We start from the raw sequence: 15,518 nt of genomic DNA on the forward strand, positions 1-15,518 counted from the left end.
TCACCTATTCTTAATTTTTAGCATATCTAACGGCATCTGCTGTAAGATCTTTTATAAGTTGCATAAAATTCGGCCGCTTTAGTATCCAAGAGTTTCCGAAAAAAACAGGTTTGAAATACACATATCGAAGGTTCTGTACTAGGCAATGTTTTGCTACAAGTGTACTCAATATGTACCATTCTAGAAAAATTGTTTTGCCTAATTCCAGAAACCTAAAAAGTACACTTTTATGAATGTAACTTTTAACAAGTAGAAAACTGCTATGATATTACTATGTATAGAGTGATTAGCAGATCAGTTTGACAGTACCATATTCTTGTATTGTCCTCAGAACTATGTAAAGCTACCAATTTTCGTAACGTTTTTATCCTTAGAAGATGGTTAAATAAGTTACCTTATATTCCATTACATAGTTACAAGTCGACCTAATAAAAGCGTGCAAATAGAAGACGAAATCTAGTAGCAATTCTCTGTTCTATACAAGCAATAATCGTTCGTTCGTGCCGTTCCGCATCAAACAAAGAGGTTGACAATTACGTTCCTTCATTGCATCTTTCATTGCCAACAGAGCATTATGGCATACGTATAAATAAATAGCCGAACGATGTGTCACCCCTCTCATTGATAGACGCCATCAATTGAGCTGATGATTCAAAAACATTGACACATGCTCACGGATCGGTTCATACTAGTTCACCGATCACCAATGAGGTTTGCTAGTGACATAGTTAAAAGGACAATGAAAGCTTCCGTTCCGTTTTCAATTGTTTTCAGTGTCAAACTAATAGTTGTTATTGACATGTTAACAGCTGCGGCTGCGTGGATTCGCTTCGTGATTTTTGTTGAAAGCTCTTGAAGTTCATATTTGGTAGTTGCGGTATGCTGTTCGATATGGAATGATTCGATTTAGATTAAGTTTTCAGAATCCTTTACAAGTTTTTGCTCATTTATTTTTAATCCGAAAATGTACTGAAGACCTGAATTTCATGCGGTTAAACTAATATAATAATTAATCACATAGATTGCTGGTGGTGCCAAAAAGCTAATCAGCTACATATCCCGTAACAAACAGCGCCACTGACTTCCTTCCTATGTCCAAAAGATAAGGTATCATAAAGTATTTCCTCAATCGCATTCAAAATCGAAACAAACACGTTTCAAATAAAATACAAGTATTTACATCGGGACGCATGAAAACGGACCGTTTCCAACGGCAGCTGCATAGGGTCAATTGGTACTGACCCTAACATTACAATCCGACTAATTTAAGACGTTTCGATACTTGACACGAACATACCCAATAAAACACCATTACAAATCGGCGCGGTTGCATCTTGAAACATCTTGAATGCCTCTTGCGGGCGAAGGAATATACGGCCGAATTAGATAGTCATCTGTTACAATCTTCGGGTTCATATTTGCTTGTTTTTGATCATTGTCGAGTAATATTGAGCCAGAAACACAGATGCTCGTTATTAAGCTGGAGGCAACATATGCGGGCTACCACGTGTGCCCAGCTAAATGAGCCCCACTCTAATCGGATCCCTTGAGAAAAAAATACTTTTTTACCAAGAAATCCATGTCGGGGATGATGGTACTTGAAATTTTATGTTTTATGCATTTTTGGGGTTGGTTCTTCTATTTTGTGTTTATGTTTTTTGAATATACTTACTACAGTGCAAAAAAATTAAGTCACTTAAAAAGTAAAGCTGAACTGTGACGTGTCCTTGTGAAATTAAACAACTTTGTTGCTATCTAATAACTAGTTATTTACTTACAGACATAACTAACTGTTGCAAGCGTAAGAAAAAATACTACGTCCTGTTAAAGTTTGTAATACTCATTACAAACAGAAGATAAATTGCAATTACATTGTAAGATGTCCGCAGGGAACTAATGAGAGAGAACAGGTTGCCATAACGGTGCCGGTTCGATGCCCGGCCCGGCTGGCCTCGAGATACTTGGGACATCACGTTAAAAAGTATCTAGATAGTTTTTGAGATACTGGTAGAGTAACATTCTATAGTGGAGATGTTGTACCTAGCTTTAAATGGAAGAGAAGGGCGTTTAAGTGATACTCAAACAAACTATTATATCAATTTAGACCTGTATGAAGGGCGATACTTTTTATTTATCTGCGTGTACATAATTCACGCTCATTACCATTCTGAATAGATAAACAACAAATTGTAATTAACCAAAAACTAAATCATGCCTAATTTTATCAAATCTTTACATAAAACCTATGCAACCTCAAACGTGTTTGTTTACAAATTCATTAATAGCGTGAGCTTGACACAAAGGACGATGGGCGTTTTGGTACCCTGTCCAACAGTGTTGATTCTAGTACCATTGCGTAGGTCTTGGCAAGGCAAAAAATGTTTACTATGACGACTAGTCCCAAATCCTTGTCCATTTCGCGTGACATCGACTAATAGAATGCGTAATGTTCATAAATCATCAACGTAGATGTAGTTCTTAAATACAACTGTATTGAATATAAACTGGTAAAAAAACAAAAAAAAACAGGAATTTGGCCTTCTTAGAATGTTTGCCTACCGACTGCTTTAAAAAAAGACTGTACACACCTTTGCAGTTCACGCAGTACTAGCTTATGTATTTGATGAAAGTCTTTCAGTATTTACAATCAATTAATGTTTAATGATTATCGTGTTTTAATAACAGTTTTTTTTTTTTAATTTCATATAATGTGTAGGTACATGGAAGCCAGAATGTTTAAAGATAGTACCTATGTAAAATGATTAGTTGTGTTTTCAGAAAATATTTAGTTATCATTCGACTTAACAGTCGACAACAATCACTGGCCATAATTTTATGATAAAACGATATAGTCTGGTTTGAACCACATTAAAGCTTCCTATAGAAGGCAAGATCTCAGTTTAGATATTATTTGAAGGAAAAAAGAGGAATGCACTTTCTATAATTCATTACGAAAAACTTACTGTCAATTCTGAAATAGCATGTCCTGATCAAGACAACCACTGTTCCGGTTTTTATTCAGTGTATTTTTTAGACTTTTTATTTTAGGCTGAGAATGTACATATATAGTCCCGGTACGGAATGCTGGAACACCTCAAAATCTCAAAATTCTGCTCGGATATGTGACATTGGTAAAGTAGTACTGGGAGTCTGTAGCCCAGTTAAATACTATTGGGAGGCGTCCGGGTGTCACCACTGTGCGGATAGCCCCGAGGACACGGTGGACCACACAGTCCAGGAGTGCCCTGCGTGGGAAGGGCACCGCCGGGTCCTCGTCGAGGCTTTAGGCGGCGGCGACCTCTCGCGTCCGGCCCTGGTTCAGGCCATGGTCCGGGGCGAGAGAGAATGGGATGCCGTCGCCTCCTTCTATGAAGCGGTCATGCTCGAGAAGGAGGAGGCGGAACGCCAGAGAGTGCGCACCTCTCATCCCGGCCGCCGCGCTGGACCAGGTAGACACCACGGGCGCCGGGTGTCGCATGATGACTCCCGGCCACCGTAGGCGTGGGTCTGTGGGCGGTGAGTTCGGGTGGCTCATCGTCCCTCTGTCTACTTAGACGACAGACCCGTGTCGACGGCGCGCGTTGTTCTACGCGCTCCTCAAAGAGATGTCAGCAACCCCAGAGGGGCCCAGTAGGGCCAAGGCCTATAGACACCGCGCTGGGCAAGCGTGGGTGAGCGTCTTAGACGGAATTTCATTTATTTATGTATTTTTTTCTCCATTATGCTTCGGATATGGATCAGGAACGTGTATGCACTCCTTCAAGTCGTAAAAACGATGTTTTGCCGAACGTTCAAATAAATTGACAAAATAAAGGACTTGAAGTGAAGATTGTCACAAATATTTTGAACACAATGGAAAATCATCACAACTGTGTAATGTTTCGCCGAGGTCTATATCGTATCGTAATTTTTGATAACGATAATATTTAACTATAAAATGATCTTCTGATGGAAAATCCGTGGTAAACTAGTCTTAACCAGTTTTAGGGAGACATATTGTTCTTTAGATATGTTTGTTATAATATGTTTCTTTTTCTTGTCGTGTGTTGTATTATTAACATCCACCATATTAGCAGCTAGCATCAGTCTTATCATTAAGGTTGTAAAGTCAGGAGACGATGTTAACATATGTATGTAGTACATAGGACGACTCAGTATTGCTCCTCAAGAGGTGCTGAGAGAAATGACTTTTGTCAAATCAGATGACGATTGTGTTTCCGTAGTTAGCCTCCACAAACTATTACAATCTTTACATTATAATAAAGTGTATCTCAAACAATGTAAGATGTCTAATAACTGAGTTAAAAATTATTACATTGACGACATAAGTATGCCTCTTAATGATTTTGCATATATGGATGACATACTTGTATGTCGCTTCAATTTTTATCGTTACTCGGATCGGACAGCTAATTGAGGCAAGCCCCATAGTTTTTATTATTCTTCACGTAAATACCTTTCTAATGATATATCATACGTTACTGTTGGAGCGGGTACCAAATCCCATACAAAGTGCCCATTGTCCTTTTATTGAAAAAAAAAAAACACGCGCGATACGCGGCGAGTTTTCCCGCGTAAACGAGCACATGTGCGCGCGCCGGGTTCCCATTGCGCATGCGTGGGAAACAAGCGCGCCATCTTGCGCCGTCTCGCCTTTTTCAGCGTCGCACTGTTTTTGTTCAGTAAAAGTATTATTGAAGAGCCGTTCGGCATTTTGGACAAAAACTTTTAACATTTATACTTAATGCAGCTTTATTAATATGGTATACGTCTAGACATTATTTTCCGTAGCTTTTTTTACCGAAATTGTTTTCTTGAATAATTTACTGACAATGCAATTGGTTCGTTTTTTACTGTAATTACAATATTAACAATGGTGTCCCCGTAGGCTATTGTTGGAACCTAATGCTTATCGTTCAGCACTTTGATTAATTAATCAAACTATAAAAAGTAAAGGTTACATCGATGGGCAAAAAGGGAGAAAGGGACATCGATACCCAATTTGTTATAAAATTACCAATATGACTACAATCTTTAATGTAGTCTTCCTATTCTTAAACCTGCATTTTTGGAACATAAATCTTGGACGTGATGCCTGAACAAGTATTGTCTGAGGTCAAGTATTTAAGCTCACCTAAATTAATAATCCATCCTGTATTAAACACATTGAAATAAAACATTCCTATCAAACGAACATACAAAAGGTAATTTTCGAGACAGTAGCACGGACATCCGTCTGCATCGTGGATCACTTCCGAACTTCGTATCGTCGGACGCATTAATGAACTTGCCTGGAGAGCACTGCACTTTCATTCAAGACTGTCGAACAAATGCCAACGCACTGTAATCTTATGAGACGTTGAGAGCTCACGGCGCGGCCGAAGCGGTCCAAGACACGACCTTATGACACACTTAGTTTTTTATTGCTAATTACTTTTGTTCGCTATTTGGTATTGACGTCGAATGTAAGGCCGTTCCCAATCTATACTATCGTTACCAATCTATACTAATATTATAAAGCTGAAGAGTTTGTTTGTTTACTTGAATGCGCTAATGTCAGGAACTACTGGTCAGATTTGAAAAATTCTTTGAGTGTTAGATAGCCCATTTATCGAGGAACGCTATAGGCTTTTTATCCGGGTTCGTACCAAGGGGATGCGGGTGAAACCGCTGGCAGAAGCTAGTATTCTATATACGAGTATACATATGTTGTGTTTTCTAGTAACCAAATTATTAGTGTTACGGCTAAAGCATAGTTTACTCAGCCGTGTTGTGGCACTAGTGAATAGAGCGGTCCTTTGAGTTGAAATTCTAGCGACATATTAATTTGCTTGGGTACTAGAAATAGGAATTCATATTAATTGTATGAGGCTATTGTCAAAATTCTGGTTAGTAAAACAATAGATATCGAGTCAATATTGGGAAATTCCGTTACTGCCGAGGTGCACGAGTTTCGTGGCTAGTGGTATTTACGTGAGCCATTCTGAGCGTTTCAGATTTAGGCCTGAAATGGTGCTGACAGTTTATTGACAGCGTTTATGCAGCTGTGAAACCAAAATTGATATTCAGCTGGAATATGAAGATGATTTTGTAGTTAATGAAAATAGAATAAGCATGTCTCCTTCCTTTGGCTTCTAGCTCAGGTAGGTACTGTTTACGAAATGAGTTTAAGTGATTAGTTCAGCTAACATAGTGGAATACTTTTGTTATAGAAAAAAAATGCTGATGTTTTTTTTCATGACTAGAACAAAGAACGTCAGCAAGTATTGAATTACTTACTGCAATAATTTTATAAGTGCTTATTAATCAAATGGTTATAGCTTTATTAAAAGTGCCTACCTATATACTTGAAATTATATAAGTTAATAATTTGTCTATTATGAACACTTTATTTCCCATTCTTTCCTGTCGAACATAGCGTAAACACAACGACTTGGACCATCATTCATTGCCCAGAATAATAATATTCAGTTCCTAAATAGTACTATTTTAAAACGTTACGGAATACCTTTAATCATGGACGAGTGGAACCTGAGAAATAAGTAGTGCAATTTATTCCCAGTGCATTCAAAGTTTATTTAAGTATCCTCTGATTAAACGATGAAGGAAAATAACATGAGTAAACTTTGCAGAAAAGTAAATAAATGAGCCACTAAAGAGTAAAAAAATCAGAAGTCTGAATTTATCAATCCGCTTTGAACAAGCGAACAAGCGTGATGATCGATGCACGTGCCGTTTTTGTGTGCAAAGAGCTTTTGCTACGCCGATGTTGTTGACAGTAGATACTATTTAATGCCTGTCGTTTTCCTGCTTTTACCTGATAGAATTTATCTCAGTTTATGTAGTCCTGTGTGGTGTGGATGAATCAAAGCGAATGCAGAGCGATACAAAGCGAATTGAAGGATGTGCGCGCCACGTTGTAGGCCACATCATAAGAAATAGACTTTGTTGGTTGCTTTCGCGTCGCGTTCACATCCAGATTGCTCACATAGGACGCAGGGTTACATAGTGTTATGATAAGCTTTCAAAGCAGTCACATAGTAAAAGGGATGTGCATATCGGCCCACTTTCTTAGCCTGTTCGGCCGAACTGCCTGACCGGATGCAAGACTCGGGCGCTAACATTGTATGAAGTCTGCATCCTCATCGATTATGATTCAAATTAACTTTAACACATTCACTGCGGCAGCGTTAAATCTAAACTTTCTACTAGTGCGATACGAGACAAATGCTGCCCGTATCTATATTTCCTGATATGCGTTACGGCTTCTATTTTGCCGTACCAGAACCTGACTTTCAAAGCCTATACAGACGTGGAAACCACCTATATCAATGGTTTTTATCAACAAATCGATAGACTATATCCTTGTATATACCTAGCTGCAGTCGCCCCGGGTTCTCTGTTATACTTTGAAAGATACAGAGATTTTTCAAAATCTTTCATTCACGGCAATATATATGCCGTACAGCGTAGAAGTGAAAAAATGCTAGGGATGGGGTTTACTTCTGGAATGATAGTCGATAGTTTAAAAATAGTTTTTATTGTAGATAAAATATTCATATTTATCAGTGTTATATTATTATATAAATCAACATAATTATGTAACCTAATTATATAATTTGTATAAATATGTATTTATATTCTACCACAATCATACTATAGCGCCACCTAGTCCCAAATACATATAATGCATAGTATAGTTAGAAAATACACCCAGACCAAGACAACTAGACAAAGAATGTTTGATTTGTGTGGGAATCGAACCCACAACCACTACGCCAACAGACCAATTTAAAAAAAACTAAAAACTATTAAAGGACGTGTATGAAACTTAGTAAGTAGGTAGTTATTCCACTGAATTATTTTCACACTTGACATCTTTGGCATCAAGATGATGATTTCCCCTCTCTCTCTCTACTCAAATCCAGTTTTTTTTATGTGAACGTCTCATTGTAGCAGAACCGCTTAATTTTTCACAAAAAATATTGTTACGTCTTGCTTACGGCCAGCACTAGCGCACACTGAACCGCCGCGCGGACGCATGCAGTGTGGTGCGGGGTTGGGGGGGTACGGCAAGATATTCGCCGTACCGCACTGAATGAAAATAATTATTTTACTGTGCGTTACGGCAACTATTTTGCCGTATATTGTTAGTGTACAATATTATTATATTAAAAGCAACAATATTGAAAATATCACTATCTCATTCCTACGCGCAAGGGAACTTAGATAAATCGCCCCCGCACAGTACGCAAAACAAGGACAACGAGCTACCGCACTGGCTGAGAGTCAAATACGGCCAAATACTTGCCGTAACGCAGTGAATGTGTTAAGAACGGTTGTTTTCTCCTGACAGAAGTAGACACGCTACTACCGGCTGTAGGTGTCCGGTTTATACTCGTTTACAGATCGAATCGATTAACAGTGCGATTTATCGAATGGACATCACTAGTTACGTCTATAAATATTGTTATTAATTAGCAGAAAAAATCTTGTTTGTTGGAAATAAGATTTGTTAGCAATTTTTTTTATTTATGTTTCGTATTAATTGGGACATTGGCGTTTGACATTTGATTTTGTAAGCTGATATAGGTATTGACACGTGAAGGCATGATGATATTGCCTCAATTGCGTAACTGCTGACAAACTATGTAGGTATAACATGTAGCAAAATACATCGTTATTGCTCAAACAGCACTATATTTTTAAAAAAGGTCCTTATGAATTGAGAACCTCCTCCTTTTTGGAGGTTGGTTATAAACTACCAAAGATTCAAAGACACTTCTCAAAACGAATTTGAAATACGAAGCAATTCCGTACTAACCACTTCAAATTGATGAGATAAAATTGATCGCGCATTGAACAATTAGAGGGACTGATTAAGTTTCTCTTCGTTCGGTCCTAGGAGACAATGGCCTAGGGCTATCGTGAGGACTGCCTGTGAGAAAGGTCGTGAGTTTGAACCCGGTCCCGTTGAACTTTCGTGACCAACCAACGCAAGCGCATGAGTGAATAAGTACTTAAGTATAGGACTAATGTCTACCCATATGAGTATGATTGTATCTCAGGGGTGTTTGCTTTTTCATGAATGAAAAAATATTGGACAAATGGTAGTTGTATTCTTTCCGATAAAATCAAAACATCTTACCATTTTAATTAAGATTTTTTTCGAGGATATATTTTAATTTTGTTAGACATTTTGTCTGAATATTAATTTTATTTAAATCAAGCTGTCAGCCTATCGTATATCATCCGAGTGATCGCCTACCACCCCTAAATAGATTATACTTTTTGCTAATCATGAATTATGTAAGTGCACGCATTGCGTTCGTAAATAAATAGCTACCTAAGTGCATACATACTAAGTTATATGGTTATCAAAACTAATTATGTTCCACAAAACAGCATTTAAATAGATTAATAATGTAGACTTAGCGTCCAAAGTACCTGTGTTGGTTTTAATGAGTTGCAACCTACTTTGAATTTTAAATGCAACTCTGCAAGTGGCATGATTTAATTGTGCAACTTTCAATGACTACCTATAAGCTGGTAGGGTTCGTTGACCTTTGTTGTATGTTTGTTTGTGTATGTTTAGGTTTAGTAGAGGGAATTGAACAGATAGAAAAGAGTGTCTTTTGTGAGTTTTCAGGGTATCCTAGGTTTACATTAGCTATGACTTAAATATTCTCAAAAATGATACGTTTATCACTTTAAGCTACCATTTTGTTCGCTAAATAAATTATTGTGAAGTTAAAGACATAAAGTCTTATTTTAAAAGTTTAGCATTCTTATTTACACTCATGATATGTACCTACCTACTGGATATTCTAGAGGTCTTGAGAATGACATTGTGCTCACGATATGCAAATATCGGTATGCAACGAACGGAGACCAAACGTCTCAATAACAGATAGCTAAAACCCATAAAACCCCACTTTCATCATTGGCTGATGATACGACGATACTCCTCCATGATTGGCTAATACATCTCCTATTCTAAAACTTATTGGGTATTCATCTTCCAGCTAGTTAGTTTATCATTTTTTATTCCAGAATAATAGACTTTATTTCTAACCAAATAAGGTGTAATTTGTGTGTCGTACGTTAATTTGTTTGCATTAAAACGTTCGCTGAAATTGGTGTGGTATTCGAGGCACGCGTGCGATCGCTTGTAGAGAATGCGCGCGGAATACTATATGTCAGGCTAAAGTCGTGTATGGTCTGCATTCAGATTGTTTTAGTTATTTTTGGATCAGCTTAAATGGTGCTTATTGAATGTTGTTTGACTTGGCGGGCTTGTTCACTAGTTCTGCAATCTAGGAGACTGTTTAAGGAGAGTAGCTCGCCGTCCGGGGAGATTAATCGCAACGATTTTATATGGCGCGCTTTGGTCAGGATTCAAAGCTATAAACTTATGCAAACTTCGGATAATTTGTTATTGTTCTTATGGTAATGATTCGGATAGTAATAAGGGTTATATTGTGTGCCCTTTATCTCATATGACGTATCAATGTGAGAAGTATTTTTAATAAAAAGCTTTGTAATCCAGTAAACTATATTACATATGGTGCGTATTACGCAATGGTGAGATATCATTATTAATTCTGAGTTCAAAGTACACCCGCATTTAAATCTGAGAACTTTTCCTAGAAGTCTTGTAATAGGTCTTAATGGCTCTCAAAACAGATTATATAATTTGTTATAAACTTTCATTGTAATATCAGTTGTTTGCAAACTCACAATCGGGTCAAGAATTACAATAGGTTGTCACGAAATGTCATTTCAAGGAGTTGCGAAGTAGATTTTATTACTTTACTGAATAAAGTAGCTGGCAAAAATAAAATGCTTTTACTTAATAAAAACTAACCTATAATGATAAAATTTCCTGGTAAACACACAAACAGTATGATATGAAATTTTAAAATCTACATATATTTGTAATTAATAGTGTGGTTTTTCTGCCTCAATACTCAGAAAGAGTGAACAATATACAAAACCAAATATTAAATGATACCATCGCGGTTATCAGCAGAAACGAGATATGGTTTTGATGAAAATTGGTGAACCGTGACCACAGATTCGGGAGAATGAAAACATCGATGTATCTGTGTGTTCATCTTCCATGATTTCAATCGCAAAATTAAATTATTATTTCAAACGTCAAGTTAAATTCTACATTTCCCCCATGAACAGGCCTTAGCTTCGCGTTTATTTTTGAACGTTACAAACAGTTCATTTTCCGTACACCGCACGTTTCTGAGAACCTATGCCTTACATAATAATAGTTTCTCAGTGTCATATTGTTGGTTATTTATAAACAAATACCTTTATTAGCCCATTGTACTGTTTGCAGGATCCTCGGGAAATTACACGTAGTTAGGTGAATTGTTTGGTAAAGCACTTGATTTGATCGACGTGAATGGCTTTTGTGAACAATTTTGCGTTATACGTACCTATTCGTGTGAGTTGTTTTCTTACATATTTCCATGACAATGACATTCGAATTGTAGATGACTATCTGATACTTCCAAAAAAAACCCTTGAAGAATGAGTTGCTTAGATTTTAAAATGATAGTATAAAGTCAGCCTGTAAAAGTTGTTTTGGCCTTAAACTCTATACTTAATTATGCGAGTAATCGAGACGATTTTTTATCACCGACACTTTTTAACATGTTGCGACAACCGGCGATAGCAATCGACTTTTTTGCAAAACTTGGTAGACACTTTATTTGGCATTTTAGTTTTTCACGTCAGTAATATATTCGTGAGTTAATTTGCAGAGGAAGCGCGTTATCTCGGTATTGTCGAATCCATCAGTTACGATGGCAGTAACCTTTCGTAGTAAGCCGATACGGTGCAACTTAGATGCCGTTAGCCACCATAATGTCATACTTCACATGCTCTCGCTCGCTTTTTGTGACGATTTTCAAATCGATTGTCTCTACAAATTATCCCACGCGTTCAGTACCGTTGAAAAATAATACGACATGCCAATCGAATTGATGCATTCGAATGAATTTACTGGACTCGCAATGCGTCACAGTCACATTGGCCGTCAAAAATTTTTAGGGATGTGAAAGTAAAAATAAAAATATCGATAGTTGCTGGTTTTATAACACAAACCTGTAAAACAGATTTCGAAGAAATATGAGATGTTTATGCAAATGGAAACAAAGATTTTGTTATTTAATCAAATTTGCTTCGACCTTTGATATTTGACACAGCGCTATAGAAATCGATGGAATGGCGCCGTGTATGTGAGTCGTCAAAAGTAAATAGTCACGAATTGTGTTGTGTTCTCTGCTATTAACAAGTCGAAGACTGTAAATTCGGTAACAAAGGCATATCGAGAGGTTGCGCAAAGGCCTCTTGTGCCAGTGAAAGTGTCGAAGTCGCTCGGCTTATTCAGCCTTTGACAAATCATGCGATAAATTCTTCAAAAACACGAACTATGACAAATGCAAGAAAGCCTTGACCTTATAAAAAATATAACCATAAAATAAAATTGGATCTTCTCAATACCGAACACAGTTGAAATTGTACAGCTTACTATAGATATGAAGTAAATGGCAATACATATGTCGAAATATGGTTTTAAAGGCCATAAAGTAATAATAAAAAAATCTATTGGGAGACCAAGATAGCTTGTTCGAACTTCGAATCTAGGTTTTAGATAATAATGATAAGATGTCGATACCAGGTACTTCAAGTCGCCCGTTCCCGTCGAAGGAACGTAGATGACGGACCGAATAAGGTTCTAGTAATACCGTTCGTATACACGGACAGGCTCCAGTTTTTTATAGCATAACGGTCCAGCCTCTAGGCTGTATGTAATTGCAATAAATTGAAGCGGCTAATACCGTGCTTTTATCAACAAAAAGCAGTTTATTTACTCTCTCAATGTCTACAACTGAGTAACGGATACCATCGATAATTATTAATTAATTTTATTGCCTTTTAGATAACGTTTTCCTGTTCGATGAATGAAAGTGGATTTTTGCCGAAAAATCCGGTTATTTTACTTGAACATCGGATATCAAAAGGAAGTTCGCTTATGTAAAGTGACATTTGCGTATTACGTTCGCATGTTAATACAGAACATATTTTAATGGCTGTCCTTTGCAATTTTGCTTACAGTAAACGTTACCTTAAAAATTCTACGAATAAAAATTCGCGAAAACTATAAGCGAAATGGCTTTAAAAGAAGGATCGAATAGAACACTGAAAATCAACCAGTACGACATGAATGCTAATTGTCATCCGATACGGACCGCCTCTAACACCGTTGTGTAACATTTCATTTGGTGCCAAGCGAAAACTCCGTTACGTTAATTGCTGGTTATAAACAAATGACTAGTGGAGATTTTAATGGTATGCAAATGGTTTACAGTATCTTAAAGTTACACATCTGTGTCTATACTTAAGCTCTTTTTATACTTAACCACTTTAAAGTTTTGTTATTTAATCATACGAATTATTGCATGTATTATGTTCAATTATACCACTTATATTGAACGGAAGTCACAAATTTCGCGTCAGGTAATCACAGTTAACACTTACAGACTCTAATGCAGTAGTTAAAGCCTATATTTTTGTATAAAAAGTCTTCAACCTTCACGTAAGGAGAGATAAGTTAGAGAATTATAATGTTTTGACGTCTTATAACATTTGTTACGCTTGGTAAAAAGACGAAGTAAAATACGACTATGTGAGAGGAGGACTCATAAAAATAAATATTATCAGCGCGCATTCGTAACATGGCGTTCGAATGCCAAACATGTATAAATAAAGTATCGATAGACAGACGCGAAACGATTTTCAAAACACAAGCTCATTGTTACAACTCTTGTAACAAAGTAAGTATAATGTGTGTCAACATTCACAAAGGAACCATTCGCGCACTGTTCAACGTACATTAGAATTTGAATCAATATTTTTGCTTCATCTACATTGTTTAAAATTTAAATACCTAACTATTTTTTTATCTATTCATTTGTGTTCAGCAACCTAAAAATATTAAACAGAAATGTCGACAAGACTTCCTTGAATAAGTTTCGATTGAAATATTTCTTATGAAATTACTCTCATATTTAATCACCTTCACGTTTTCCAAGAAAAGGATATTACTAGGAAAAGGAACAGGTTACTGGTTTTTGCATATATACGCATGTCGATATGAAGCACAGCACTAATAATGAGATACAGATTACAAGCTCGCCTTTTTACAGGCAAACCGTTAACTCCGTCCTCGGCCTTTTTATTGCTTGTACGTGAAGACATTATTATTTTATCTAGATTTACATCAATCAATAGAGAAATATCGGCATTGATTTCATCGTAAAACAATAAACCGCGAGTGTGGGACCGGAGAGTTATCAGTTTTAGTCCCACAAAATATAATTCAATACATCAAGAGAAGTCTCTTAATTTTAAGTATTGTCATAGATTTGTGGTATATTATTACATTATAATCAAACATTTATTTACACTAGTAGTCTTCTAGTATTTTTCTTCCTGTGCCCACCCAGTGAGCTCCCAAAGCTAGTACATAAGTATCAAGTATATTATAACACATGCCCATCAAATGTATATTATATTGTGCGAATATTCAGGTATGTATACTTAACTCACGTTACTAATAAAGACATAAGCATCCTGTTTATCCCAAACAAAATAATAAATAGCTCGTCATATTTTTCATATTTACAGTCGTAACGTCGTGTATTTAATATACAGTTGAATATGAGTAACGGAAATTAATTTGTAATTTGTATTTTCGACATCGATAACATTATCGATATTTGAGTGCACATCACTACTCTGTAAATATGCGATTATTAAACAAAACTATTTCGGACGCTATTAAATGTAACATGTTGAAAATAAGAAAAAAAATATCTGAAGAGATCTCATCAACATACTTTTTTCTCTGAACTTAGCAACGTTAGATGGTGAAGTGGGTTTTTTGCATTCGCAACCAACAACGCCTGTAAAAAGTAATCATGGTCGCTAGCAACAGATGATATTATTGCGTTTAATTATAAATTGTCGCATGTGTTTGCGATTTTTATTTTTATGTTGTATGTTATTAAACCTAGCTCTTAGCGGGTGGTTAAAAAACAAGTACTTTCTGAAAAAACAATGCTGTAATTTGTTAAAGTATTTCGTAAAGATATGATAACTCGGAAAGCTATCTTAAAAACGAAAACTTTTCATTTACCTATTGTTAACAACATTATACCATGTAACGAATCAGCTATGCAAAGACGTCATAATCAATCAATTGACATTCGATACAATAACATTTTATTAGAATTTAAGTATTTCTATTGAAACTACTTGTTTTGGCTACTATGTCCGTTGTTTATATAACTATTGAATGGCTGAGTCACAATAGAGGGTCATTTGTCAATTTAAACGTACCTAGTTTTTTATATCAAGCATTATAGATTGTTTATCGATAAGATTCTAGAGTACATATTTATTAAACAACACTATTTTTATTTGTTACCTACATT

The 15,518-nt window shown here is 36.3% G+C and overlaps 1 protein-coding gene across 1 annotated transcript in view; it reads left to right on the plus strand.

Moving 5' to 3' along the window:
• The window catches only part of LOC110375773 (epidermal growth factor receptor), a 108,469-nt gene that overhangs the window by 23,891 nt on the left and 69,060 nt on the right, over window positions 1-15,518 (plus strand). The window lies entirely within an intron of this gene.

The sequence above is a fragment of the Helicoverpa armigera genome, chromosome 1, assembly GCF_030705265.1.
Source record: "Helicoverpa armigera isolate CAAS_96S chromosome 1, ASM3070526v1, whole genome shotgun sequence".
Classification (NCBI taxonomy): domain Eukaryota; kingdom Metazoa; phylum Arthropoda; class Insecta; order Lepidoptera; family Noctuidae; genus Helicoverpa; species Helicoverpa armigera.